Raw genomic sequence first — 27,759 nt, 5'->3', positions numbered from 1 at the left:
ACCTGACAAAGCCTGAATTTACAGCTTCTGTGCAATTCTGCACTTAATATCTGTGTGTAGATACGCAGTAGGCATCCCCAACTTAATATGTTCATAGTAAAACTGTTGTTTCTCTCCAGTCTTTTCCCTTTGGCAGTCATCTCCATGTCAGTCTTTGGCATGAAATCCACAGATACTATGTTGTACCAGTTATATATACCTCATCTGAGGGGACGTGTTCTTGATTCTTGATTTTTCACTTTCCCTTACCATTCATACATAAGCACATTCATTAGCTTTCTTTCAAAAGGATTCCAATTTTGACTCAAACAGGCTGCATACTAGAGTTGTACTTATAGAATATGTATAGCGAGCAAGTAGGAGGGTGGGGAGAGCTTAGGTAAATCTGAGAGCTTCCTTTCCCATGGGGAGCAGAAGGAGATGAGACTAGAACATGCAGTACTCAGAAACCAGGGACTGAAAAAGAATTCCACGTGAGAATCAGATGGGCATTTAGGGGTCAGGAAGCACATAGATCCTCAATATTTAAATGAAGCATTCTGAAGCATTATCAACAAGAAAACCTTGAAATTAAAGCTACTCCTGCCTCAGAAAGGAACCCTGTGACAGTTCCTTCTTTAGGAAAAAAAAAAATGTATTACAGGATAAAGCCACCTTTATTCTAAATAAATACTAAGAGACTAAGAATAAAGAGTAAGAGAAGGAGGGAAATTAACCTACCTGAGGTGGAACTTTGTGGAGCTGGATAAAGGTACATTGACATAGGAAGAGAATGAGTAGGTTTATTTTGGTTAAGATGGATACTGTCCAATCAGAAATAAAGTTAGTTCCTTAATGACTGAGATGGCAATCTTTGACCTGAGTTGTAAATGGAATTTGCTAATTCAGAAAAATGTCAGGTTTTATCAGAGGCTTCAAAATTTTTAAAGGTTTTACTGAATTTGGCTTTCTGATACAAATGCAAATAAAACCAATTGCATAAACACAATATACTTGCCTTAAGAGTCGCAATTGATATAGGTAAATTAGCTTTCTCATAAACAATACAATTCATGGGGGTATTGCTAAACAAGCTAAATATTGGCATCTTATATATTAAAAATAAGTCTGTTAAAGGTTTGTTCTCAGCACAAGTACCCACAATCATAGGACACTAGCTTATTGCCATCTCATCTGAGAAGAGAATCTACTTACGAATGAGGCTAGCAACGTACGGATGGATGTAGCAACAAGGGTGGAACAGAGTAGCAGTGTCTTGTATAATTAATCAAGATTCCATTCTGGGGCATCTGTTTTTCAAAAGGACACTAGCTAATAACACTGACAGAAAACAGTAGTTGATGGGCTTCTCAGCCTTAGAAGAAAGTGGCCCATTACATTCTACATAAACACAACTTTCACAATCGAAAAGAGGAGGTTATACATGATCAAATATAAAGAAACAAAAATAAAATAACTTTAAAAGTTAACTCTCTTGGCCTTATAAGTAGGCTTACAAATGTGTGATTTACTAACTAGCCTAGTAACTTAAAATATCTCTGAAAAGAGGATAATAATGGCAAATTATAACTTGATTATATTTACATTTTAAAATGTTTGGATTAGGATAAAATGTAAGCATTTTTAATATGACAGTTATTATATAAGTGATAATAAATACTCAGCTATAATAAACTTTTACATGCCTGGGTAGATTAGTGAGGAAAGAAGAAAAAAAATGACCAAATAAAAAGAAGCCATGTTGCAATATGAAATCTAAGTTGCTATGTATCAACGTTTGTTTTAGTGATTTGTGTGAAAGTAAATTGGTAAGAAAACCCCCTAAACCAAACCAATAAAAGGCTAAATTACATGGCATTTTAAGTGCAACTTTATTACAGATTTCTTTTTCTCAGATTTTAAGTAAGAATATAATCTTGTATAGTCATCTGTGACTACTGTAGCTATAAAAGAGGTTTGACAGAAAACTAAAAATGAAAAAAAAAAAACTATTTCCCTGAGTCATAAGACAGCTTGATGGTACCTAATTAAGTCGTTTCAGATCAATCCCAAAATGCTTCTCTTCCCCAAGTAAGAAACACTACAAGTAGAGGATTAAGTTAGAAAAGGCAACAGCCAGGACAAAGCTTCTTCTCCATGTCAACTTTTCAAACTTTCTTCCATTTTAACATTAAGTGGCCCTTCTGTTGTGGAGAAAAATGTTTCAACAGTCTTCAACCTAAATAAAAGAAATGAAGCCAGGTTATTTAAATTCACAAGCAATGTAGGGTAGTGGTGGTGATGGTTTTTCATTTTCATTTAAAACTGGTTGAAAGTTCTATTGGACAAACTACAGAGAAATTGACAGAGAAAAAATACAATGACTAGTTTTATTTATTATGCATTCAGATCCCTTAGTAGATCAGACAGTATTTATTTCTCTTTGAGTTTCTGTTGCTTATAAACGTCTACCAGGGAACATATAGTCAACATTTCTTTATCCCACACTGAGCCTGCATCTAAGCTTACAAAGCGCAATGAAGAAGTAAAGTATGTAATTTATCTGCGTCATTCAGGGCCCCATTAGTTTAGCTTTGAAACGCCATTCTAATTAATCAAATGTGATTTTTTGTTGTCACCCCTTCATTTAGAGTATGTTGAGAAAGCTCTTTTTAAGTCTCCTAAAGAGGACAATAGCAAAACTGATTTTGGTGGAATCTGTGGAGTATTATACTCTTCCTATGCTCGCAAAAAGAATCTCAAATTTTGGTAATTTATCTTTCAAAAACAGTACTACCTTGGATCTCTATTTAAAATGGCAAAATACTGGCATATTGAATTATTTCTCACATTTCCTGAAACTATTGACTCATTTAATTTTTTTAAGTTTATTTATTTATTTTGAGAGAGCAGGGAGGGGCAGAGAGAGAGAAAGAGAAACCTAATCAGGCTCCACAATGTCAGCCCAGAGCCCGATGTGGGGCTTTATTTCATTAACCGTAACATCATGACCTGAGCCAAGATAGAGAGTCGGACACTTAACTGACTGAGCCACCCAGGCACCCCTTGACTCATTTTAGTCATATCTTTTTTAATTTTAATGTAGCCTGTAAGTTTTATTATTTTCTTATAAGTGTAATACCTCTTAATGGAAACTTTTCCAAGGATACCCAAAGACTTGTATACAGTGGCTTATTGAGATGATTTTGTACCAGTGATCGTAACAGCTCCTCTGATTTAAATATCTAGTTATTTTTGTTTGCTTCCTTGATCAAAGTTTCAGAAACCATGCCTTCATTTCAATATGTCCTTACTGAACGTAAGAAGGCTAACATGTAACTTCAGAAAGTAGAGGCAAAGGGTGACCCAAACCTTGTCAGCTTTGTAATAATTACATTTCCTCCCAGGAAGCCTAAACAAACAAAAAATACTTCCTATTTGAAACTTCAAGCTATTTTCTGAATCCAAAATGAGACTTAAATTTACATTTAAGGCAGAGGGTCTGTATCATCTAGAAAAAAATTCAACTGAGTTTTATAATCTAAAAAAAGTTGAAAAAATTACCCAATAATAATTCTTGGGGAGGAATACAAATTCTCAATTAGCCTAATGTCTGTATATATTTTTAAGATTTTACTTTTAGTAATCTCTCTACTCAACATGGGGCTTGAACTCACAACACCAAGATCAAGAGCGGTATGCTCCGCTGGCTGAGCCAGCCAGGTGCCCCAACCTAATGTCCATATTTTAGACTGAGAAATGAAGGGTTTCATTAGTAATGTATGCTGTGAGATGTGAGCCAGAGTTTGGTATCCCTCTGAGAGATTTGGAGGGAGAAAGATGCATCTTGACTGTATGAATTTAGGGTGGCTGTGCTGAAAGTTGGTGTTTGGTCTTAGGGGCTAACTTGAGAGGGTTCTCATGCATGCCTGTGTTTGCAGGACAGCTGAAACACATAGAAGGAAGACACTAATGCAAGGTATTCATCTCATGCTGGTAGAGAAATGAAAAAATGAAATTCATTTAGGCTTGACCTGGACTGGACTGTTAAACTGAACGTGTGGTTGTTTAAGATTGGTCAATACAGAATGCTCTGATATTGGCCTTTCTGTTATGAAGTTACTGTCCTGCTTGAAGCCAGAGAGCCAGATGGTGTACAACCTCAGGAGGTTCATGGACTTCAGAAAGCTTTCATCTATACACCTCCAAAGTTGAGAATGGAACATTTTACTTACTTAGACTTTACGCACTTAGACCAGTTCCTTTCTAGGTCTGGAGCTACCTAAACAGGTACTCTGAAGAAAGAGTAAATGACAACGAAGCAGAACTAGCTTTAAGCCCAGCATGGGATAAAGGATGATGTTCTGACTTGAATTATCTAGAAATCTCATACACAGAAAAGTGAAACTAATCGTGTTAGGGGCTTGCCAGTCTCCTTCCTCCTTGAAAGGGACATGTCAATCCTTTAAAATCCCCTGAACAGTGACTTTATGTAAACTCTTATAACTCAGGCTACATATATGTAACAGAAAAGTTGAGTGGGATTCTGTCTGTATCAGTTTCCACTGTGATGCCAGTTTGACAGAAATCAGGACACTAAAGTGAATGTAATACTGATTCTCTCGCTCCATGTGCAGATTAACTGAAAAAATGTCCCTAAGAACCTACTCCATGACTTCCGTTTCCTCAGCCTGATCAAGAATAGATAAAGGCTTCATAGAGGATGGGCAGATGAGTGAAAAGATGTGTTTGGAAATCGCTCTTGTCAAGCTGTGAGTTACCTACTGCCACCCCTTTTGCAGGAGGGGATGGCATTTCCTTCTAACCACAAGTGAGGAGGGCCTCACTGAGAACTCTCAGCTTTGACATGGCTCCATCCTGGGAAATCGAGAGGCTGGAGGAGCCTTGCGGGCAGAGCCAGGAGAGGCTGCACTGTTGGCATCAGCCTCCACCCACCTGATCATGAAAGCAAGGGATATGTGGGTATTTGCCTAGACCAGAAGTGTTTGAGCTTTTGAGTTGACCACTCAAAAGCTTGAGTTGACCAAGGGATATGTGGGTATTTGTCTAGACCAGAAGTGTTTGAGCTTTTGAGTTGACCACTCAAAAGCTTGAGTTGACCAAGGGATATGTGGGTATTTGCCTAGACCAGAAGTGTTTGAGGAAGTTTTGAGCCCTGCCTAAAAGAATCACTTAAAGGAAAGAGTAAGTATTAACAAAAAGAGACTGTAAGTTTACAGTGAATATGCCAGGGCTGAGGGTGGGGCATTAATCACTGTCCTGAGTAGAGAAACATCCACTTAGGTCATGAGAACTCAAGAGCCCATGAAAATATCCCGTTGATAAAGATGCAGAGCCACCACCCAGCCCCTCCATGTCTGACAGTTTTAATCATCTGCTAGGATCATTTGGCACAGAACCACCCAGGGAGGTAGGAGTTGCTTATCCCTCACATCTATTCCCCACCAGAACTTAGAACTTGGAGAAGTCCTAAACAGAAGCAAGAACATAGAGAAGAGAGGAAGCAGGCTAAGAGGAGAGAGCCAGAAGGCAAGACCAAGTTCCTTACCTGCAGACTCACAACCAGAAGGTCCAAACTGGGGGAGGGAGAACATGTAATTCAGAGTTATGCTTAGAGCTTTGCTTATTATATGAAGCTGGACATTTATTTTACTTACAAACTGAGGTCGCACCTGTCATTTAAAGTGAACACAGATCACATAAGAGAGCAGAGAAGCCAATGGGAACTGTCAAAACTTTCACTGGAGACTGGGGAAAGTTATCCCTATTGAAGAAAGTTTAAAGGGATAGTATGTTTAAAAAAAAAGTACGTATTGGTAACAACTCGTGTATTTTCTTCCTTGTATGCTTAACTTATAAATAAGTAATGAGTTTAGAAGAGTAGTCCTTTATCAGAACTTTGTACCAGGGTCACCTAAGGGGATGCTTCAAAACTCATACGCCCAGGGGTGCCTGGGTGGCTCAATTGCTTGGGGTCCAGCTTTGGCTCAGATCATGATATCATGGTTTGTGAGTTCAAACCTTGCATCAGGCTCTGTTCTGACAGCTTAGAGCCTGGAGCCTGCTTCAGATACTGTGTTTCCTTCTCTCTCTCTGCTGCTCCCCTGCTCATGCTTTGTATCTCTGTATCTCTCTCTCTCTCTCTCTCTCTCTCTCTCTCTCTCTCTCTCTCTCTCTCTCTCAAAAATAATAGATAAACATTTTTTTAAAAAAAGCATGTACCCAGATTTAATCCTGAGTATTCTTATTTGTCAGGTAGTGGTATAGTCCCAAGTGTATATTTTTTGGGAAAAAAATCTCCAGAGAATTCTGATGCTCACCCCTGGTGAGGAACAATTTACTTATGTAAATCCATAGATTACAGTTCATTAATAACAAGCCATGGAAACAAAACAGGTTTGGGGGGAATGTGACTCACTCATTGAGCTGAATTAATTTTGAGTTAGATGGGCCATGTTGTTTATATCATGTAGTATTTCTCCTATTCTTCCAGGATTAGTGCCTAATGCCAAAAGAGTAATAGCTAATGCTCTAAAGAGCAACATAAGTGTAATTATTGGAAGCAGGAGATAGCTTCCAGGGAGCAGTCTGCATTGCTGAGTGCACAGTAGCCCAGGAAGTGGGTATTCAGGAAAAGAATGCAGTTTTGCTCCTGCTGGAGGATTATGGCTAGAACAGGTTTTTAAACATCACTACTCAGTTCCTTGAACTCTTATCCAATCTCCAGCTCCTTCAACTGGAATGAATGCTAAGCGATTAGAAGTGTAAAAAATCGTATGCAGTCTTCATTTCACATTCAATGATACAGCAAATTGTAGTTAAGACGGTTCAGAGGGAAAAATCAATGTTTCATATTTCATGGAGCCACTAGAATCACTTTGCTTCTTTCAGTGTATCATTTGAGTTCACACTTATTTTGCCAATGCGTCAGCACAATCCATAATATTCAATCGATCGTGTATGTGTGACAAAATCAGCCTCTAAAAAAGGTGTGATGAGAGAGAGAGAATCAGCTATATGTCAGCGAACATTCTTTTTACCCTGCCTGAAAGTATATTTGAGAATTTAGTGATGAGTTCCTTTAAGACAACCACAAGAGCTTGTTTGGTGCTTTACACTTTTTAAAGTGTTCTTACAAACAATATCTCCTTTTTTCTTTTACTGCTAACAGTCCAAGGAAGAAAGTACAACAGGTGCTAAATTTCAGCCAAATATCCTAACAACTGAAAGTAGCTAAAACCACTAAATGATTAAGTACACTTTCACTTTTCTCCTAGACTCTATAGACCTATAGACACTAACTCTGAACAGTTTCATGGTTAACATGTAGCATTCAATAGAAAGTTTTTTTAAGGGTTTGATTTAAATCCCAGGTAGTTTACACACAGTGTGTTAGTTTCAGGTGTACAATATAGTGATTCAGCACTTCCATACATCACCCGGAGCCCATCACAACACGTGCACTCCCTAATCTTCATCACCTATTGCACCCATCGCCCCACCCACCTCCCAGGGGAAGATTAGCTACAAAGAGAATGAAATCTTGCCACTTGCAACAACATGGATGGAATTAGAGAGAATTATGCTAAGTGAAATAAGTCATTCAGAGAAAGATACCTTGTGATTTCATTCATACGTGAAATTCAAGAAACAAAACAAATAAGCAAAAGGAAAAGCAAACTAAGGGTTGATGGAGGGAGGTGGGCAGGAGATGAGCTACATGGTGACGGGCATTTGTTGGGATGAGCACTGAGTGTTATATGTAAGTGGTAAATCACTGAATTCTACTCCTGAAGCCAATATTGGACTGTATATTACGTAAAATTTAAATTTAAAAAAGTTTATAGAAAAAAGACAAAAAATCTCACTTATTTGGTGCCTTTTCAAAGATTTTTTTAATGTTTATTTTTGAGAGAGAGAAAAAGAGTGTGTGAGTGGAGGAGGGGAAGAGAGAGAGGGAGACACAGAATTTGAAGCAGGCTCCAGGCTCTGAGCTGTTAGCACAGAGCCCAACACGGGACTTGAACCCACCAACTGTAAGATCATGACCTGAATCAAAGTTGGATGCTTAACTGAGCTACACAGGAAGCCAGTACCTTTTCGGAGGCTGACTTTATCCAAATGGCAGCCTTGTGAAAGACATAGAAGGGTACTATTGGAAGGGTACTCTTAGCAAGTGGCTTCAGACCTCAAAGAGTTAGTTTTGTGAATCTGTACGTCACTTTGAAACAGCCAACCGAGTGTGTAAGGTCTCTCCCTTAAGATTTCGTCATCACTTGTTTTCAGCTCAACAGCTGAGTCACCAAGGAAGGAAACATTTCTCAGAGTTTAAAGAAGTTGGGCTTTCTTATAATTAGTAAGCAACTGCTCTCGTACGTGAGGAGGGTATGCAAAGAGCAAAATGCGGCAAAGTCTAAAACAGAACATCCCAAACCTCATTTCAACTGCAAATCCTAAATTGCATGATTTTGGAGTTTTTGATCAGAACCTTCAAGAAAACATCCATGATAATAAATTTAAAACACCTCCATGTAAGCTCACATAAAGTCACATGAGTAACACTCCTGCAATACATTGGTCTTCCCCTATTTCTGTCTAGAATATTTATGAAAATGTTTTTGTAGATTCTCCTAGCCACAGCCCAAGATTCTAAATAAGAATGAACATCTAGTTGGAGTCCAGATTCCACAGAGTAGCCAGCCAGGTAGCCTTGGTCAAAGCCACTTCACTTCTATTTACCATCCTTTGACATCTGTAAAACTAGGATATTACTAGCTACCATACCTACAGATGACATGGGATAAAATGTGGGAAAGTATTTTACAAACTTCAGAACACTGTGCAAATAGAAGATTGTTATTTCTATAGGATATCCCATCCACGTTGGGCAGCACGTATAGAACACATTTTGGCTTTCACAGTTGCTATTTGGAGCACCTTCCTTATAAAATCATAGCACATTGCTTTCGACCCCCTTCTTATTTCAATCTGGCCCTCATCCTTCTAGGCAGTATCTTATGCTCTGACCTTGGATTGATGACAGAGTTGATTTATCTGTGTTGACCCTTGGCAAACTTCCTACCTGACCAAGTTCTGGCTCCCCGGGTCCCATCCTAGTGTCACAAGTCTGGCTAGTGCGTCTCCTAGGATCTACCCCTGAAGGAGGAAGGGAACATAATCATCTCTCTCACTTCCTTATTCCCATGTCCATAGGTGCTAGCAAAGTGACTCTGCATGAGGAGAAAGGACAATCCTATAGGACCTAGCTAAAGGTGAAAAGGAGCTGGTGCACTCTCCACCTGCCTTACATTTTTTTAACTTCCCATGTTATCACTTCTTCCTTCCAACAGCATAATCAACCCAGGAAAATTGGCCATTCTGGCCTCCCTTCTCACTACGATGCAGACGAGAGACCTCAGTGAGGTCCATCAATCAGATGCATTTGCATGAGACTTCTATTTGGAAGTGGGCAACATGAGTATGAAGGCTTGCCTAGGCATTTATTGGTGATATGAGTGACTGTGAAGAGTCTAGCTTTGGAAGTAGCAATACCAGGTGTAGAAAGGTCAAGTTCCTAGAATGGTCAGCAGTTGCAGTTAGGTTGGGTTCTTGGAGGCGGATGCAGGTATGAGGTCGTTTCTGCAGCGTGGTTTTCATTATTGATTTGGAAATCTTAGTGTAGAGTCTGTTTCTCTAGCCCTGTCAGCAATTCTGAGCTACCTAATGCACTTCATTAAATTCCCTTCGTGAGTATGAGAAAACTGACTCACAGAGGCTAAGCAACTTTTCAACAGCCACACAGAACAGACATGAAAGTAAAAACAGTGTCATCTCCACAGCACATTGAACTGTTTAGTGTAACAAGTTGGTCTCACTTTACTCACCCTGTCTTACATACTCTAATATTTAGCTATTGGTTCAGCCTTCTTTGCTCCTGGCTAGAACCCAAACTGAGAATGTGAGCATCCAAACATCATGATCCTTGGAGTAAAGAGGACAGTTTTACAAAGAATTACAGTGACTGCCCTTGGCACAAGCATTTAAGGGCTATGACATGCTCTTAACTGAAATGACCCTCAGTGACTCTGATGCATTTCTCTAGTGGTGGGTCATGTACTCTGTGACTCTGTCTGAGTCATTTCAAGGCAACAGAATCCACAGCTCTTTATCAAACAGAAGCACATGGCTGAGGATTATCGGGGACTGCAAGAGGCCCTGGGCTTGTTTGTGACTCAGAAGGGACATGGGGCGTGGGGTGGAGGTGAGACCTTGTACTGTGACTTGTACTGTTCCTTTGTGGTTTTCATATATGGCTTTTTGTACTCTGACCCAAGACATCTCAGTGATGACAAAGCAGGTGGTCCTTTTTGGAACATGCTTTGGGAGATCTAAAAGTAGATGCATGTGATAGATGGGCTGACAGAAATAAGCCATCTCCAAATTGAAATGTGTTCATTGTGACGAGACGCTTGTGAATGATATAGAGCAAGTGTTTAATTCCAGCCTCATATCTCCCACTCATTTTCTGGTATGTTTAGGGAATGAAATTGGCTTTGATATTCTTCTATGGAATACCACTGGGAAACAAATTGGCTGAAAAATTATCACAAATCAAAGAGTAAACGTTTTCAAATTATGAGCTTCTCCCCTTTTATCTGTGTCTTCCATTATATACGTTGCATGGAAGCCAGAACATTTTGCTTTAAGTCTGAAATAACAGTATCTACTAACTTCTTTCTTCACTCACTTCATTAGAATATCCCTGACACGCAATTACATTTACATTTTATTTTGGTCCTAAGCTACTGCAATTGCCAGTCGATTTTAGCCTGATCCCATATCTTTTACTATAGGAATTAAATACAGTTGTCAATTATTAGAAGTTTCAAGGTATGAATTCTATGTGCAAAGCCTTGCAGGCTAAAAATAGGATGGGTGCAAACCACTGACTTCCTGAGTCAGATTTTTTTAGTACCAGATATTTAGTAGCAAATTTCTTATTTCAAAAGAAGTTTTACTCAAAACTCTAATAAAATATAAGGAAAAATTGTTTACAAGGTTTATGTTTAAAACATGCAAAATTTACTTGTTATAACATCATGCAGTGAGAACACTGGAGTCATCTGACAAATGCAAATATTCGAAATCAGGAGCATGATTGACAGTTACAGTCTTATATTAAAATCCACATCCAATATACTCCTGCATACTTTGGATTGCATAGTAATGAGAAAAATGTAATTCACGCAGATAAGGATTATAAAAGTGGAAATTTTGACAGCTTGCTTTGAAACCTCAAGATGTTATTCAATAATCATTCTAAAACATTAAATAGGAGTCCTATGAAATTATGTTCCAAAGATTGAAACTTATGAACATGAAAATTAAACAAAAAGCACCCAAAACTTAAAAGTTCCAAAAATATCTGTCGTTCAGTTTCACTGTGATGCAACTGACCATGTATTTACTTGTTATTACACAATCCATGATTATTGAGTGGCAGGGCATCTACTAAGAAGATATGTTTAAGTACTAATTGGCATTCAATTTACTGAGGTTTTATGTACATAAATATGTACTTCCCTGTACACTTACATGTGCAGACACGAATTTGGATGAAAATACTACAATTTCCCTGATCTCACCCTTTTACAGAAAGTTTATATACCTGTAGAAATGGTAGGAGAAGCTTCAGTCCAAGTCTTGAACGTGAAAACACACATATACACATACACACATTCAAACACAGAATGTACTAGCACTATACATGAACAAGTTAGAAGTTTTACTCATGTTAAAAACTGTAATATATCATCTATGAGTGGTGTGATGTTTTTAAACTGTGATTTTAAAATATTAAAGGTAATCTAACACTTAAAAGCCCTTCAAAACTTCTGGAAAACTTCGAGTTTCTGAGCTCTGAACATCACTGTCTAAATTACAACCCATAGGCTGAAATAAAGGATTAAAAAGATAAACTCTTCATCCCCATTCCCATTCCCATCTCCATGACTGGTACAAAGTGGTACTAACAAATCGATCTGTCCAGTCCACCAGGGGTATTCAAATACAAATGAGCTTAATGTGTCAAGTGGATCCCTGTAACCCACCATGTGAGACCCACCATGACAGAAACCACCAGATCCTTGGTTTCAAGCTATATGAGTTCATGTACACATGTGCAAAAGATGAAATTACGTAAGAAGAAATTCTTATCCATCAAAAAGGATAAAAGAGTATTTGGCCCAGAATCTTGGTCCCAATCAGTAGACTATTCATTTTGCTTCTAACGCAGTCGAAGAAGGAGCCATACATTTTGAAAGCTCTCATGTGGGTAGAATATATCCATTCTGTGTATGGAGCACAAGCTCTTTGTGTCACCCAAGAGCAATTTCCATCCTAGAGTTATCTTTAGAGGAGATGTATGTTTTCTTAATAAGGTCTTTTTTTCCCTTTGAAATTGGGTACAAAAAACCAGTTTGTCCAAAAGCCTAATATATATAAGGGACTGAAATGATCAGCAGATATGCTTGTCCTAACAATGACCAGTGCACATATGAGACTGATCAGAGGTAAAGGTATGGACGGGAATATGTAGCCTACCAAATGTTTGCCTTCTAGCAACCAGGGCAGTGTTTTGCTAATGGTAGAGGAACTTTGTAGTGGAAGGTACATAAAACATTTGGTACCCTATCCATGTACAGTGTGTAACGACACTGACTTTTGGCAGGATAGATATATGTTTTGACATTTTTAGTGGCTACAGAGATAAATAATGTCACAGCACTCCTTTAGTTCACTTCCCCCAGAGCTCAACTTGTTTTCAGTATATGTAGTGTTTAAATGAATTTCAACCCTGATTGTATACCCCTGCCCCAGTTACTTTGGCAGCTTTAAATATGATTTTACTGTTTTTCAACCTATAAATCATTCAATCTGTAGGTTCTCCCAAAAGATATGAAATTTGCTGCTTCAAAGTTCTCCTGAGGAACCATACAGAATTCAATTCCTGCAATACTTGCAATGTTGGACAAACCTAAAGAAAGGAGCTTGTAATTTCTAAACAAATGGTGGGATTTCCCTGGGAGCATGGCCATGCATTTTTAGTCCAACTACCATGACTGTATAAGGACTTAATGCAGGCTCAGATTTGTAGTCTAGGACAAAAGTGGGCCTAAGAAGGATGGAGAGTGGAGCTTTTGCTAGATTGAAGTAACCAGGAGATTTCTACTCTGGTCTTAGAACTTTTCATTTCAGAAGCCCCTGAAAGTGTGAGGAGAAAAGGAAAAACTCTAGTAAGAGATTTATGTTATTTTCAGGTAGGCCTGATTAACCATAGATTAACTTCAGAAACACTCAGAATAGCTTGGCAATTTTCCCCAAAAGTCAGGAGCAGCTATGGTCTTAAACATAATACTATACTACAACACCTTCAAATGATGAAATCTCAAAATGCACAATTGATGAATTGATGAATACTATTGAGAACAAGAAAAGTGTACTTTTTCTCTTCAACCATCTCATACCTGAGTGTATTTAAAAAAAAAAAAAGATGGAGCACAAATTTTTCACTGGTCTCATAACTGAATACCAAACCTGGGTTAATTTCACACTCTTTTGAGAACAAGAAATTTGGGAACTTTTATCACCACAGCTCTTCATAATGAATAAAAGCCCATTATTTCAATAAAAACATATTAAAGTCTTTTTTTTAATTATAATTTTATATTTTTAAATTTGCATCCAAATTAATTAGCATATAGTGCAACAATGATTTCAGGTGTAGATTCCTTAGTGCCCCTTACCCATTTACCCATCCCCCCTCTCACAACCCCCCAGTACCCTCTATTTGTTCTCCGTATTTATGAATCTCTCATGTTTTGTCCCCCTCCCTGTTTTTTTATTATTTTTGTTTCCCTTCCCTTATGTTCTTCTGTTTTGTATCTGCAAGTCCTCATATGAGTGAATTCATATAATTTTTGTCTTTCTCTGACTAATTTTACTTAGCATAATACCTTCCGGTTCCATCCACGTAGTTGCAATTGGCAAGATTTCATTCTTTTTGATGGCTGAGTAATACTCCATTGTATGTATGTGTGTGTGTACACACACACACCACATCTTCTTTATCCATTCATCCATCAATGGACATTTGGGCTCTTTCCATTCTTTGGCTACTGTTGATAGTGCTGCTATAAACATGGGGATGCATGTGTCCCTTCAACACAGCACACCTGTATCCTGTGGATAAATGCCTAGTAGTGCAATTGCTGGGTCGTAGAGTAGTTCTATTTTTAGTTTTTTGAGGAACTTCCATACTGTTTTCCAGAGTGGCTGCACCAGCTTGCATTCCCACCAACAATGCAAAAGAGATCCTCTTTCTCCGCATCCTTGCCAACATCTGTTGTGGCCTGAGTTGTTAATGTTAGCCATTCTGACATGTGTAAGGTGGTAGCTCATTGTGCTTTTGGTTTGTATTTCCCTGATGATGAGTGATGTTGAGCATTTTTTCATGTGTCGGTTGGCCATATTGATGTGTTTTTTGGAGTAGTGTCTATTCATGTCTTTTGCCCATTTCTTCCCTGGATTATTTGTTTTCTGGGTGTTGAGTTTGATAAGTTCTTTATAGATTTTGGATAATAAAGCTTTATCTGATATGTCATTTGCAAATATCTTCTCCCATTCTGTCGGTTGCCTTTTAGTTTTGCTGATTGTTTCCTTCACTGTGCAGAAGCTTTTTATTTTGATGAGATCCCAGTAATTCATTTTTGCTTTTGTTTCCCTTGTCTCTGGAGACATGTTGAGTAAGAAGTTGCTCTGGCCAAGATCAAAGAGGTTTTTGCCTGCTTTCTCCTCGAGGATTTTGATGGCTTCCTGTCTTACACTGAGGTCTTTCATCTATTTTGAGTAATTTTTGTGTATGGCATAAGAAAGTAGTCCAGGTTCATTCTTCTGCATGTGGTTGTCCAGTTTTCCCAGCACCACTTGCTGAGGACACTGCCTTTATTCCACTGGATAGTCTTTCCTGCTTTGTCAAAGATTAGTTGGCCATACATTTGTGGGTCCATTTCTGGGTACTCTATTCTGTTCCATTGATCTGAGTATCTGTTCTAGTGCCAGTACCATACTGTCTTGATGATCACAGCTTTGTAGTATAGCTTGAAGTCCAGGATTGTGATGCCTCCTGCTATGGTTTTCTTTTTCAAGATCACTTTGGCTATTTGGGGTCTTTTCTGGTTCCATACACAATTTAGGATTGTTTGTTCTAGCTCTGTGAAGAATGCTAGTGTTATTTTGATAGGGATTGCATTGAATATGTAGATATCTTTGGTTACTATCGACATTTTAACAATATTTGCTCTTTCTATCCAGGAGCATGGAATAGTTTTCCATGTTTTTGTGTCTTCTTCAATTTCTTTAATAAGCTTTCTATAGTTTTCAGTATATAGATTTTTCACCTCTTTGGTTAAACTTATTCCTAGGTATTTTATGGTTTTTGGTGCAACTGTAAATGAAATCGATTCCTTGATTTCTCTGTCGCTTCATTGTTGGTGTATAGGAATGCAACCGATTTCTGTGCATTGACTTTATATCCTGCCACTTTGCTGAATTCATGAATCAGTTCTAGCAGTTTTTTGATGGAATCTTTAGGGTTCTCCATATAGAGTATCATGTCATCTGGGAAGAGTGAAAGTTTGATCTCCTCGTGGCTGATTTGGATGGCTTTAGTTTCTTTGTGTTGTCTGATTGCAGAGGCTAAGACTTCCAATACTATGTTGAATAACAGTGGTGGGAGTGGACATCCCTGTCTTGATCCTGACCTTAGGGGGAAAGCTCTCAGTTTTTCCCCATATAGGATGATATTAGCATTGGGTCATTCATATATGGCTTTTTTTGATCTTGAGGTATGCTCCTTCTATCCCTACTTTCTTGAGGGTTTGTATCAAGAAAGGATGCTGTATTTTGTCAAATGCTTTCTCTGCATCTATTGAGAGGATCATATGGTTCTTGTCCTTTGTTTTATTGATGTGATGAATCACGTTAATTGTTTTGCGGATATTGAACCAGCCCTGCATCCTAGGTATAAGTCCTACTTGGTCATGGTGAATACTTTTTTTAATATTGTTGGATCTGGTTGGCTAATACCTTGCTGAGGATTTTTGCATCCATGTTCATCAGGGAAATTGGTCTATAGTTCTCTATTTTAGTGGGGTCTGTCTGGTTTTGGAATCAAGGTCATGCTGGCTTCATAAAAAGAGTTTGCAATTTTTCCTTCCATTTCTATTTTTTGGAACACTTTCAAGAGAATAGGTGTTAACTTTTCCTTTAATGTTTAGTAGAATTCCCCTGGAAAGCCATCTGGCCCTGGACTCTTGTTTTTTTGGCAGATTTTTGCTTACTAATTCGATTTCCTTACTGGTTATGGGTCTGTTCACATTTTCTATTTCTTCCTGTTTCAGTTTTGGTAGTGTATATGTTTCTAGGAATTTGTCCATTTCTTCCAGATTGCCCATTTTATTGGCATATAATTGCTCATAATATTCTCTTATTATTGTTTTTATTACTGCTGTGTTGGTTGTGATCTCTCCTCTTTCATTCTTGATGTTATTTATTTGGGTCCTTTCCTTTTTCTTTTTGATCAAACTGGCTAGTGGTTTATTAATTTTGTTAATTCTTTCAAAGAACCAACTTCTGGTTTAATTTATCTGTTCTTTTTTTTTGTTTTCAATAGCATTAATTTCTGCTGTAATCTTTATTATTTCCTGTCTTCTGCTGGTTTTGAGGTTTTATTTTCTGTTCTTTTTCCAGCTCCTTAAGGTGTAAGGTTAGGTTGTGTATCTGAGATCTTTCTTCTTTCTTTAGGAAGGCCTGGATTGCTATATACTTTCCTCTTATGACCACCTTTGCTGCATCCCAGAGGTTTTGGGTTGTGGTGTTATCATTTTCATTGGCTTCCATATACTTTTTTATTTCCTCTTTAACTGCTTGGTTAGCCCATTCATTCTTTAGTAGGATTTTCTTCAGTCTCGAAGTATTTGTTACCTTTCCAAATTTTTTCTTGTGGTTGATTTCGAGTTTCATAGCATTGTGGTCTGAAAATATGCACGGTATGATCTCGATATTTTTGTACTTGCTGAGGGCTTATTTGTGTCCCAGTATGTGGTCTATTCTGGAGAACGTTCCATGTGCACTGGAGAAGAATCTATATTCTGCTTTAGGATGAAATGTTCTGAATATATCTGTTAAGTCCAACTGGTCCAGTGTGTTCTTGTTGATTTTTTTATTAGATAATCTGTCTATTTCTGTGAGTGGGGTGTTGAAGTCTCCTATTATGGTATTACTATCAATGAGTTTCTTTATGTTTGTGATTAATTGATTTATATATTATGGTGCTCTCACATTTGGCACATAAATATTTACAATTGTTAGGTCTTCTTGGTGGATAGACTCCTTGATTATGATATAATGCCCTTCTGCATCTCTTGATACAGTCTATTTTAAAGTCTAGATTGTCTGATATAAGTATGGCTACTCCGGCTTTCTTTTGTTGACCATTAGCATGATAGATGGTTCTCCATTCCCTTACTTTCAATCTGAAGGTGTCTTGAGGTCTAAAGTGGGTCTCTTATAAACAGGAATAGATGGATCTTGTTCTCTTATCTATTGTTACCCTGTGTCTTTTGATTGGAGCATTGACTCCATTGACGTTTAGAGTGATTACTGAAAGATATGAATGTATTTCCATTATGTTCCTTGTAGAGTTGGAGTTTCTGGTGGTGTTCTCTGGTCCTTTCTAGTCTTTGTTGCTTTTGGTATGTATGTATGTATGTATGTATGTATGTATGTATGTGTGTATGTATGTATGTATGTATTCATCTTTTCTCCCCTCAGAAAGTCCCCCTTAAAATTTCTTGCAGGGATGGTTTAGTGGTCACAAACTAAATTTAATTTTTGTTTGTCTAGGGAACTTTTTATCTCTCCTTCTATTTTGAATGACAGCCTTGCTGGATAAAGAATTCTTGGCTGCATATTTTTCTGATTCAGCACACTGAATATATCCCACCACTCCTTTCTGGCCTGCCAAGTTTCTGTGGATAGGTCTGCTGCAAACCTGTCTTCCCTTGTATGTTAGGGACTTTTTTTCCCTTGCTGGTTTCATGATTCTCTCCTTGCTTACATATTTTGTGAATTTGACTATGATATGCCTTGTTGATGGTCAGTTTTTGTTGAATCTAATGGGGGTCCTCTGTGCTTCCTGGATTTTGATGTCTTTGTCTTTCCCCAGGTTAGGAAAGTTTTCTACTATGATTTGCTCACATAACCCTTTTACCTCTATTTCTCTCTCTTCCTCTTCTGGGACTCTATGATTCTGATGTTGTTCCTTTTTAATGAGTCACTGATTTCTCTGATTCTTAAATTGTGCTCTTTTGCCTTAATCTCCCTCTTTTTTTCTGCTTTGTTATTCTTTATAAGTTTGTCCTCTATATCGCTGATTCTCTGTTCTGCCTCATCCATCCTTGCTGCTGCAGTATCCATCTGTGATTGCGGCTCAGTTATAACATTTTTTTATTTCATCCTGACTAGTTTTCAAAAAGGGATTCTACTCTGCAGAAAGGGATTCTACTCTACTTTAACTCCAGCTAGTGTTATTCTTATGATTCTAAATTCTGGTTCAGACATCTTGGTTGTAACTGTGTTGGTTAAATCCCTGGCTGTTGTTTCTTTGTGCTCTTTCTTTTGGGGTGAATTCCTTTGTTTTGTCATTTTGAAGTGAGAAAAGGAATTAATGAGGTAGAAAAAGTCAAATTAAAAAAATTAAACTTAAAAAATATTAAAATTAAAAAATTAAAAACACACATACAAATCTAATAAATGATGCTAGATCCCAGGTGTGTTTAGGTCTGGGTATTGAAAGTAGTTTGATTAGAGAAAAACTGGAGGGAAAAATAGGAAATCATTTGAGTATTTGAAAAAATGAATACACTGAAGTAGACTAAAATGAGGTGATGGGAGTAAAAAAGAGTTTGAAAAAAATTACACAAAAGTAAAGAATATAGTAGAAAAAAAATTTTTAATAAAAATTAAAAATAATGATTTTTTTCTGTCTTTATTCAAGAAAAAGAAAAGAAATGAACAAGAGAAAAAAGAGAAAAGGAAATCATTTGAAAATTTGAAAAAGTGAATACATTGAAGTATACTAAAATGAAATGATGGAAGTAAAATAGAATTGAAAAAATTTTACACAAATGTAAAAAATATAGTAAAAATTTTAAAGAAAAATATTTTTAATAAAAATTGAAAATAAAAATGATTTTTTTCTCTTTCTGTATTCAAGAAAAAGAAAAGAAGTGAAAAAGAATAAAAGAAAGAAAATTGAATAGATGGACCTGCTAACAGATTGAAATAGGACTGAAATTATTTTATTTTCCCCTTGAAGTCAGACTATGAAGTTCTTTATAGTCCATAAATTTAAGCAGGTGGTGAGTCTTGTGTTCTTGAAAAGTGAGGTTGGTCCAGTTGGGCAGGGCTTAGTGTAACGGCTCCGTTCTCCACTAGATGGCGCTACTTAGCTTATGGGGGTGGGTTGTTGTGTTTGTATGTGCATATGCACATGTGTGGGAGCGGTGAAAATGGCATTACCCAGCTACCCAGTCTCTAGTATCGGAACTCTGTTCTTCCCAATCAGCAATTGCGCACCTCCATCCTCTGTCTTCAGCTTTCATCCACTCCCCACTTTTTCACTGTCCATGATCAAGCCCCAGGCAGTACTTCTCTCCCGAGTTTTGTCTCAAATGCAGCTGTTTTCCCAGGCCCCTTACTTCTGAAGGACTGTGGCTTTGACCAATTTCCTCCCTCTGCAGGAGGGTCTTACCAAGCAATGTCTGAATGCTGGCTGCACCCAGGAACACTTGCTGGGCCCCGAGACTGTCAGCCTACACCAGAAAAAGGTCATGAGATAGTGTAGCAGCAGCGTTTCAGGGATTATGGAAAATCACAACACGCATCTGGCACCAGGCTTCACCCCCAATGACCTTGTTCCAGCACCAGTGAATGGTAGTTCTCTGGGGTCTGCTTGGACCAGGTGGCCTCAACAGTCTCTACCAAATGTTCTTCAAGCAGTGGAAACTCTTTTCCCCATGTGGCCCCAGAACCTCCCAGACCCCACTCTGCTCCTGGAGATTCACCCTTCCCACCAGAGCACCACCAGGTATTGAGCTGTGGAGTTGCTCCCCTTGTTTACGGTCTTACTGAAATTTAAACCCTCTCCTTTCTCCTTTCTCCATTTTTAGTTTAGTCCCTATGGCTGTTTCCAATTTTCCACTTTCTCTCCAGCTGCTTTTGGGAGGGGTGGTTTTCCTATATCCCCCCCCCCCATCTCCATCCTCTCTCCACAAGCAAAAACAGCTCCCTGCCTTCTGTGGCTTCTCTCTCCCCCAGTTCACCTCTCCATGCTGTACACCTGCTGAATTCTGTGGTTCATGTTGTACAGATTGTTGTGTTAATCCTTGGATCAGTTTTCTAGGTGTGCAGGATGGTTTAGTGTTGGTCTGGCTGTATTTCATGGATGTGAGACACACAAAAAACTTCCATGCTGTTCCACCATCTTGGCTCCTCAAAACATCTTGAAGTCTTAAATATTCTTAAAATATACTAAATATTGAGAGCTGTTGACCGGAAAACTCAAATACAGCGTTCCACAAGCCGATCTGTATTTGTCTCAATTGAAATAACTTGAACCTTCTCTTTTTAAATGGTCTTTCTTTACAAGCTTGTCCTAGTAATGTTCTGATGAGGTAACTTTGAATTACTAAATTTCCCTATCTCACATTGTCTTTATTTTTTTATTTTTTTAAAGTTTTATTTAATTTTCAGTTAGCATCTAGTGTAATATTAGTTTCACGTGTACAACATACAACACCTGATGCTCATCACAACAAGTCAAATTCTCTTTCCTAAGAGCAAAGGAGAACTTGGTCAGTGATGGCACTCTGGTACAGAAAGAGCACTGGCTTCAGAGTCAAAAGGTCTAAGAAACACATGGGTCACTTACCTGAGTGGCTTTGAACAGATTCCCCAATTTCTCTGATGCCTGATCTTCTTCTTTGAATAATGAGAAGATTGAATAAGACACCCTTTTAGGTTTTCTTTAAATTTAAAGTTCTTTATCTCTTTCACTTAGGTTAAGTCTACTTCCTCATTTGAAAAATGTAGAAGATAATGGGGCAACTCTGATGGTCTCATAGGATGTTTTGAAAATTATGTAAAATGCTGAGGGTAGTATAGCCTGCATACATTCAGGACCAATTATATAAGCCAAACATCATGCTATGCATTTTATGTATGATATGTCAAAGAGTCTGGCCAGTATTAAGTGAAATATACTTTTTACCCACCATCTTGCTCTACACTCCAACCTGCAATGTTTCTTTAGAAGTCACTGCCTCTTCCTTGTGTTGGAGTGAGGAGAGAAAATCTAAAAGGCATTTATGGATGTGAAATTCGATCTGTTGAACATAAAAATGCCAGAGTGCTAAATGTAATTATGATGTATCTAGAAAGACAATAAGAAATTTGCATATCATAGATTCAGTAGCGGGGAAATTCCTTTAAATTAGAGTTGTAATCCCTCTTCCATGAATAAATCTTTAGCCTTAGCACATATTAAATTAACATAAGGTCAGTTCTTCTCTTACCTCAAAATAGCATGGTTTTAAGGTACAAGAAGCCAGAAAAATAATTTAATTCGATGCTCTTATTTTGGAAGTATGTAAACTGAGACTTGGAATGCTTAACGCCAACATGCACACGTTGTAGGACTATAATGTAGTGTTGGGACTCCTGTGCCACTCTTTTGATGTCCAATCTGCTGCTCACTCTGCTAAACTTAAGTAGTCACTAGGGAAGAATATGGACTACTGAGACACGGGGAAGAATACTAGTTTTTGTAATAAACCACAATTTGGGTTGCCTGTGATCCAGTCCTCTTTGAAACTTAGCTAATACCAGTTACATTCCCTCTTTGTCTTTAGGTGGCCCCTAGAGAACTAGATGAGCACTGTGGTTCCCAGTGCAGCAGCCCTGATTTCTGCATTAATGGGTCCCCTGGAACAGAACACAACCTCATCGCAGCCTGGCATTTAGATGAACCCAAAGTTCTCCCTATATTATAGCATTACAATCGTTGAGAAATGTCTAAATTTGTATTGAAAACATGCAATGGTAAAATCCAATGCTGGGATGAGCTAAAGCTAGCCCAAAGCCTCCCTTTTCCCTTTATTTCACTGTGTGTGTGTGTGTGTGTGTGTGTGTGTGTGTGTGTGTGTGTGTGTGTGTTTTAAAGAAACCATTAAAGAATGGATCTGTATCCTCAGCTTTTTGGAAAAAATACAAACTATTTACCAAAGTGCTGCAATTAGCCAGATTCTTCTGGTTGAATCCATAGGCTATTCAAGCATGAATTTTAATGAAAAACTAGACAGAATTTTTTAACTGTATTTTTCTTTTTTATAGGTTTTTTAAATGTTTATTTTTGAGAGAGACAGAGAGGGACACAGATACAGAGTGCAAGTGGGGAGGGACAGAGAGAGAGAGGGAGACATAGAATCAGAAGCAGGCTCCAGGCTCAAAGCTGTCATCACAGAGCCTGATGTGGGACTCGAACTCACCAACCTTGAGATCATGACCCTAGCCGAAGTCAGACACTTAACCGACTAAGCCACTCAGGAGCCCCTGGACAGAATTTTTAGTGGCTATACTTCAGTTTGCTCTTGCAACCAAAGTATACCTAATAAGACTTAAGGAAATTCTGTATGAGGGTGAAATTTTAGCATAGTTGGAAGGAGCATTTTCAAAATGAAGAATATTAATATCGTATTCACTGGAATGAGAGAGGAGAAAACAGTATCTGGTAAGTTTGAAACAGTGACTGTACTTTTCAGATGACAAGTAAGGAGCTGAGATGGCTAATTATTATCCAGGAGGTGTCATTAAAATATTAGCTCATGAAGTGTGATTACAGAGTGCAAGCCTACGCAAAACTGCATATTTTTCTACATGTTGAGACTTGAAAAGCTACTTTTCTTTATCATTATTGTTATTATCCTTGCTGTAATGATAAGAGGATGTTACATAACCACACTGAGTGAGTCTCAGCACTTCCAAAAGTGATTGAGTGCTGCCTTTCATGGAAGAATTCTAGAATAACACCAGGTCATCAGAGAAAATTCCTCACGTGCCCCAAAGTTTGAGTAATGCAATCATTATCTTAAATTTTCACAATTCCCAGAATATTAACATTTTTAAACATTGACTTTACTCTAGGCTCTTTCCTAGTGACAATATTTTTCTTAGCCCATAATAGAAGATAATATACAAGTTTATCAGAATCCCATGAGGAATGAAAAAGGTGGATTTTACACCGAGATATAGCCTTTTAACCACAGTGTGGTAAATAATAATATTTAGTTTTTATATCTTTGAAAATCTAGTTGAGATGATTTTCACACATAGAGAAATAAAATAGAGAAATAGTTACTGGGAGATAAGTAAAGATAATTTTTCACTGAAGTGTGGATCAAGACTCAAAGGTTTAAGTCCCAGTTGAACTATGACTCTTACCACCTTTAAAATTTATGTTTATTAAAGTATGTTTCATATTCAGTAAAAATCATTCTTCTCACTGTACAGTTACATAACCACCACCACAATTAATATCTAGAACATTTCCATCACCCCCAAAAGTTCTCTTACACTCTTTTATGGTCAGACCTTCTTTTATAATACCCACGATTTTTAGTTTCCTCTGATCCAAACTGTTTTGAATTTTGTGTCCTTTGTTTGACCTTTACAAGCACTGACGAGTTAGAAACTGTGGTTTTCACTACAATGGTTTTGATTCTAATGTTTTTGTGTCTTGTCTAAGAAATGGTGTTTAAGATCACAAAGATTCTCTCCTATATATTCATTCTTCTAGAAGTTTTATAGCTAAAAGTTTTATATTTAGATTCATTTTGAGAAGTTAATTTTTGTACCTGCTATAAGGTATGAGTTGTGGGTCATTTTATATTTTTGCATATGGATATTCAATTATGAGTACACCATTTAAAAAAAAAAAGACTATGCTGGCATGTTTTCATTTGAAGCTCGCTTTCACTTGGGACCTCAGTTGGCATTTCTACCGTAGTGGTCTTTCCACTTGGTGGGAGCTTCCTCAGAAGCCCAGATGCCTGTGATAAAGTGGTCAGATCTCTTACATGGCAGCTCAAAGCTCCAAAAGTAAGTGTCCCAGCCAAAAAGGCAGAAGCTACACTTAATTCATGACTTAGTTTCAGCATCTTTTCTGCCATACTTACTGGCTCCTGTGGTCAGAAGCCCACCAAATTTTAAGAGAAATAGACAGGAGGAATGAGCTGCATACGGTGTCCACACTGAATAAAAGCATGCAGGAGTATTATCATTGAGACCTTCTTTAGAAAACACAGTCTGCCAAGCCAAACTCTTTATTTTACTACATCTGATACTAGAAACTCATAGAAGTTGTCTTCTTTCAAAAAATTCAGAAAGGAGACTCTCTGGATTCTTCTACAACCATGAACTTACACAAGGCAAGAATGGCCATGTAGACTCATTTACATGACTGAATCATGACAGAAGAATGATATATATCAGGAAAGTTCACCTTAATTGCTATCCTTAGCATAGATTTATACGGTTGCAGAATTTTATATCTCTCCCTACTCCTGGTATATGAGAGATGTGGAAACTGGGAAAGGAAAGGAGAGGCATATCTAAGTGATACCACTCATTTCCCACTTGGCAACTGTCCCTCAATATCCCACTGTTGAGAAATGCTCTATGACCCTAAGGCTTTGGGTCTAAGTCCTTTTCACATGTATATGGAGCCTGGCCAGATGACCACAGACCTAAATGTGTCAAGATGCCCTTGCTTAAGATGAAAAGGATTCAGGACCTCATATATTGAAATTCTATATCCCTGAGTCTGAGAATAAGAACAGCTGGTTAATGGAGTGATTGAGGGTGCTGAGACTGGGGGCTAGACAGGGTGGATTCCCAGAGTATCTGGGTGAGTAAATTTTATGTTACATATATTTTGCCACAATTTAAAAAAAAGATACAGGCAAGAGGGGAAAAGCCAGAGTATCTTTGTTAATATGATAAGTAGATTTCAAAGCAAAGAAAGTTATTCAGGATAAAGATGACAAATATACTAAAATCCACTCATTCATAATGGTACTAAGAAAAGACAAACTAATTGCTCACATTTGAAGATTGCTAGGACACCAAATCATTCTGAAAACTTATAAATAGAAAAATCAAACCTTTAGTATCCACTTTCATGTACAAACTATTTCAAAATAACCACATATTTATTTAGAGAAAATTCTTGTCAAGAGTAGAAATTTAGTAAACAAAAGCAGAAGACGTAGCAGAATTGTAAAGTCATTATTTTGAAATTTCTAATGAAAGAATGGATCTAGGCAATTACCATCAATAACTGTTTGGCCTTTTTTTAAATTTAAATCCAAGTTAACATATAGTGTAATAATTATTTCAGGAATAGAATTTAGTGATTCATCACTTACATATAACACCCATTGCTCATCCCAACAAGTTCCCACCTTAATCCCCATCACCTCTTTAGCCTGTCCCACCCACCCAACACCCCTCCAGCAACCCTCACTTCATTCTCTGTATTTAAGAGTTTCTTATGGGGGCGCCTGGGTGGCGCAGTCGGTTAAGCGTCCGACTTCAGCCAGGTCACGATCTCGCAGGTCTGTGAGTTCGAGCCCCGCGTCAGGCTCTGGGCTGATGGCTCAGAGCCTGGAGCCTGTTTCTGATTCTGTGTCTCCCTCTCTCTCTGCCCCTTGCCCGTTCATGCTCTGTCTCTCTCTGTCCCAAAAATAAATAAACGTTGAAAAAAAAAAATTAAAAAAAAAAAAAAAAAAGAGCTTCTTATGGTTTGTGTCCCTTTCTGTTTTTATCTTATTTTTGCTTCTCTTCTCCTATGTTTGTCTGTTTTATTTCTTAAATTCCACATATGAGTGAAATCATATGATACCTGTCTTTCTGATGGATTTATTTTTCTTAGCATAATACACTCTCATTCCATCCACATTGTTGCAAATGGTAAGATTTTATTCTTTTTGATCACTGAGTAGTAGTCCATTGTATATATATACCACATCTTCTGATGTGATGTGATGACACATTCATCAGTCGATGGACATTTGGGCTCTTTCCATACTTTAGCTATTGTTGATAGTGCTGCTATAAACATTGGGGTGCATGTGTCCCTTCAATTCAGCATTTGTGTATCTTTTGGATAAATACCTAGTAGTGCAATTGGTGGGTTAAAGGGTACTTCTACTTTTAAGTCTTTGAGGAACCTCCATACTCTTTTCCCTCACACTTGTAAGAATGGCTAAAATTAACAACTCAGGAAACCGCAGATGCTGGTGAGGATGCAGAGAAAGGGGAACACTTTTGCCCTGCTGGTGGGAATACAAACTGGTACAGTCACTCTGGAAATTAATAACTGTGTAAACCATTAAGCCTATGAGGAAGCTTTATAATGAATGTATTAGGCTGTCACTGTCTGAGCTCACTGTGATGTCACATCATCACTAAAATACTAGACATCATGGGCCTCCTGGTATGATGCAATGGGAACTATATAGATGCCCATAAGCAAAACAAATCTGAATTTAAGCAAGTGTCTCCATTTATGCAGGATATGGATGGGTGTGTTAAAAGATACCACAGAATGCAAAGAACCAAATTCAGAATTTTAGATATTTAACAAGGTAAAAGATTTAGTTCCACCAATAAATGGCATGAAAAAATATTCCTAAGAGACCTCTCAACCAACTGTAAGGTGTGGGCCTTACTTAGATCCTGATTTAAGAAAAACAACTGTAAAAAGATATTTTTCACACAGGGAAAAATAAGCAGACAATATATTAGATAATATGAAGAATTAATATAATACTTTTTAGAGTGATAATGGATTTTTTAAGTCTCAGTATATGTTAGAGGTACAGTATCTGTCCATATCTGTATGTATCTGTCCATACAGGTGAAACTATTCATCAGGGAAAAAAGTAGTGTGATATGAATGAAACTAGATTGGCAAAATACAGAAAATTTTTGAAACCAAGTGCTGAGTAAATGAGAGCTAATGATATTATTCTCTCAGCTTTTAAATGTTTTTACTTTTTATAATAAATATACTTTAAAAATAGTGCTTTAATTATTATACACTATGAAACTTGTAAGTAATTATGAGAGTTACATAATTAGTGGAGATGAAAGTCTGTGAGTCTGTGTGAAACACTGAGAGGTTTCTATATCCTGGTGTCCTGATTTTTTTTTCTGATTTATTAAAAAAGAGGCTAGTCAGGGGCACCTGGGTGGCTCAGTCAGTTAAGCATCTGACTTCAGCTCAGGTCATGATCTCATAGTCTGTGAGTTCAAGCCCCACATCAGGCTCTGTACTGACAGCTCAGAGCCTGGAGCCTGCTTCAGATTCTGTGTCTCCCCCTCTCTCTGCCCCTCCCCTGCTCATGCTCTGTCTCAAAAATAAATAAAAACATTTAAAAATTTAAAACCAAAGTCTAGTCATATTCTAAAACAATGGGTTGGGAACTGTTAAATTTACTACCATCCAAATGAAATTTTCTTGGCTATGTTACCAGTTAATAGAGAACTTATTAGCCTCAGGTTTTGTTGCATGTAATC

The sequence above is a fragment of the Prionailurus bengalensis genome, chromosome A1 (assembly GCF_016509475.1).
Source record: "Prionailurus bengalensis isolate Pbe53 chromosome A1, Fcat_Pben_1.1_paternal_pri, whole genome shotgun sequence".
NCBI classification, from domain to species: Eukaryota; Metazoa; Chordata; class Mammalia; order Carnivora; family Felidae; genus Prionailurus; species Prionailurus bengalensis.
The sequence above is the reverse complement of the archived record's forward strand: the minus strand, read 5'-3'. Positions refer to the sequence as shown.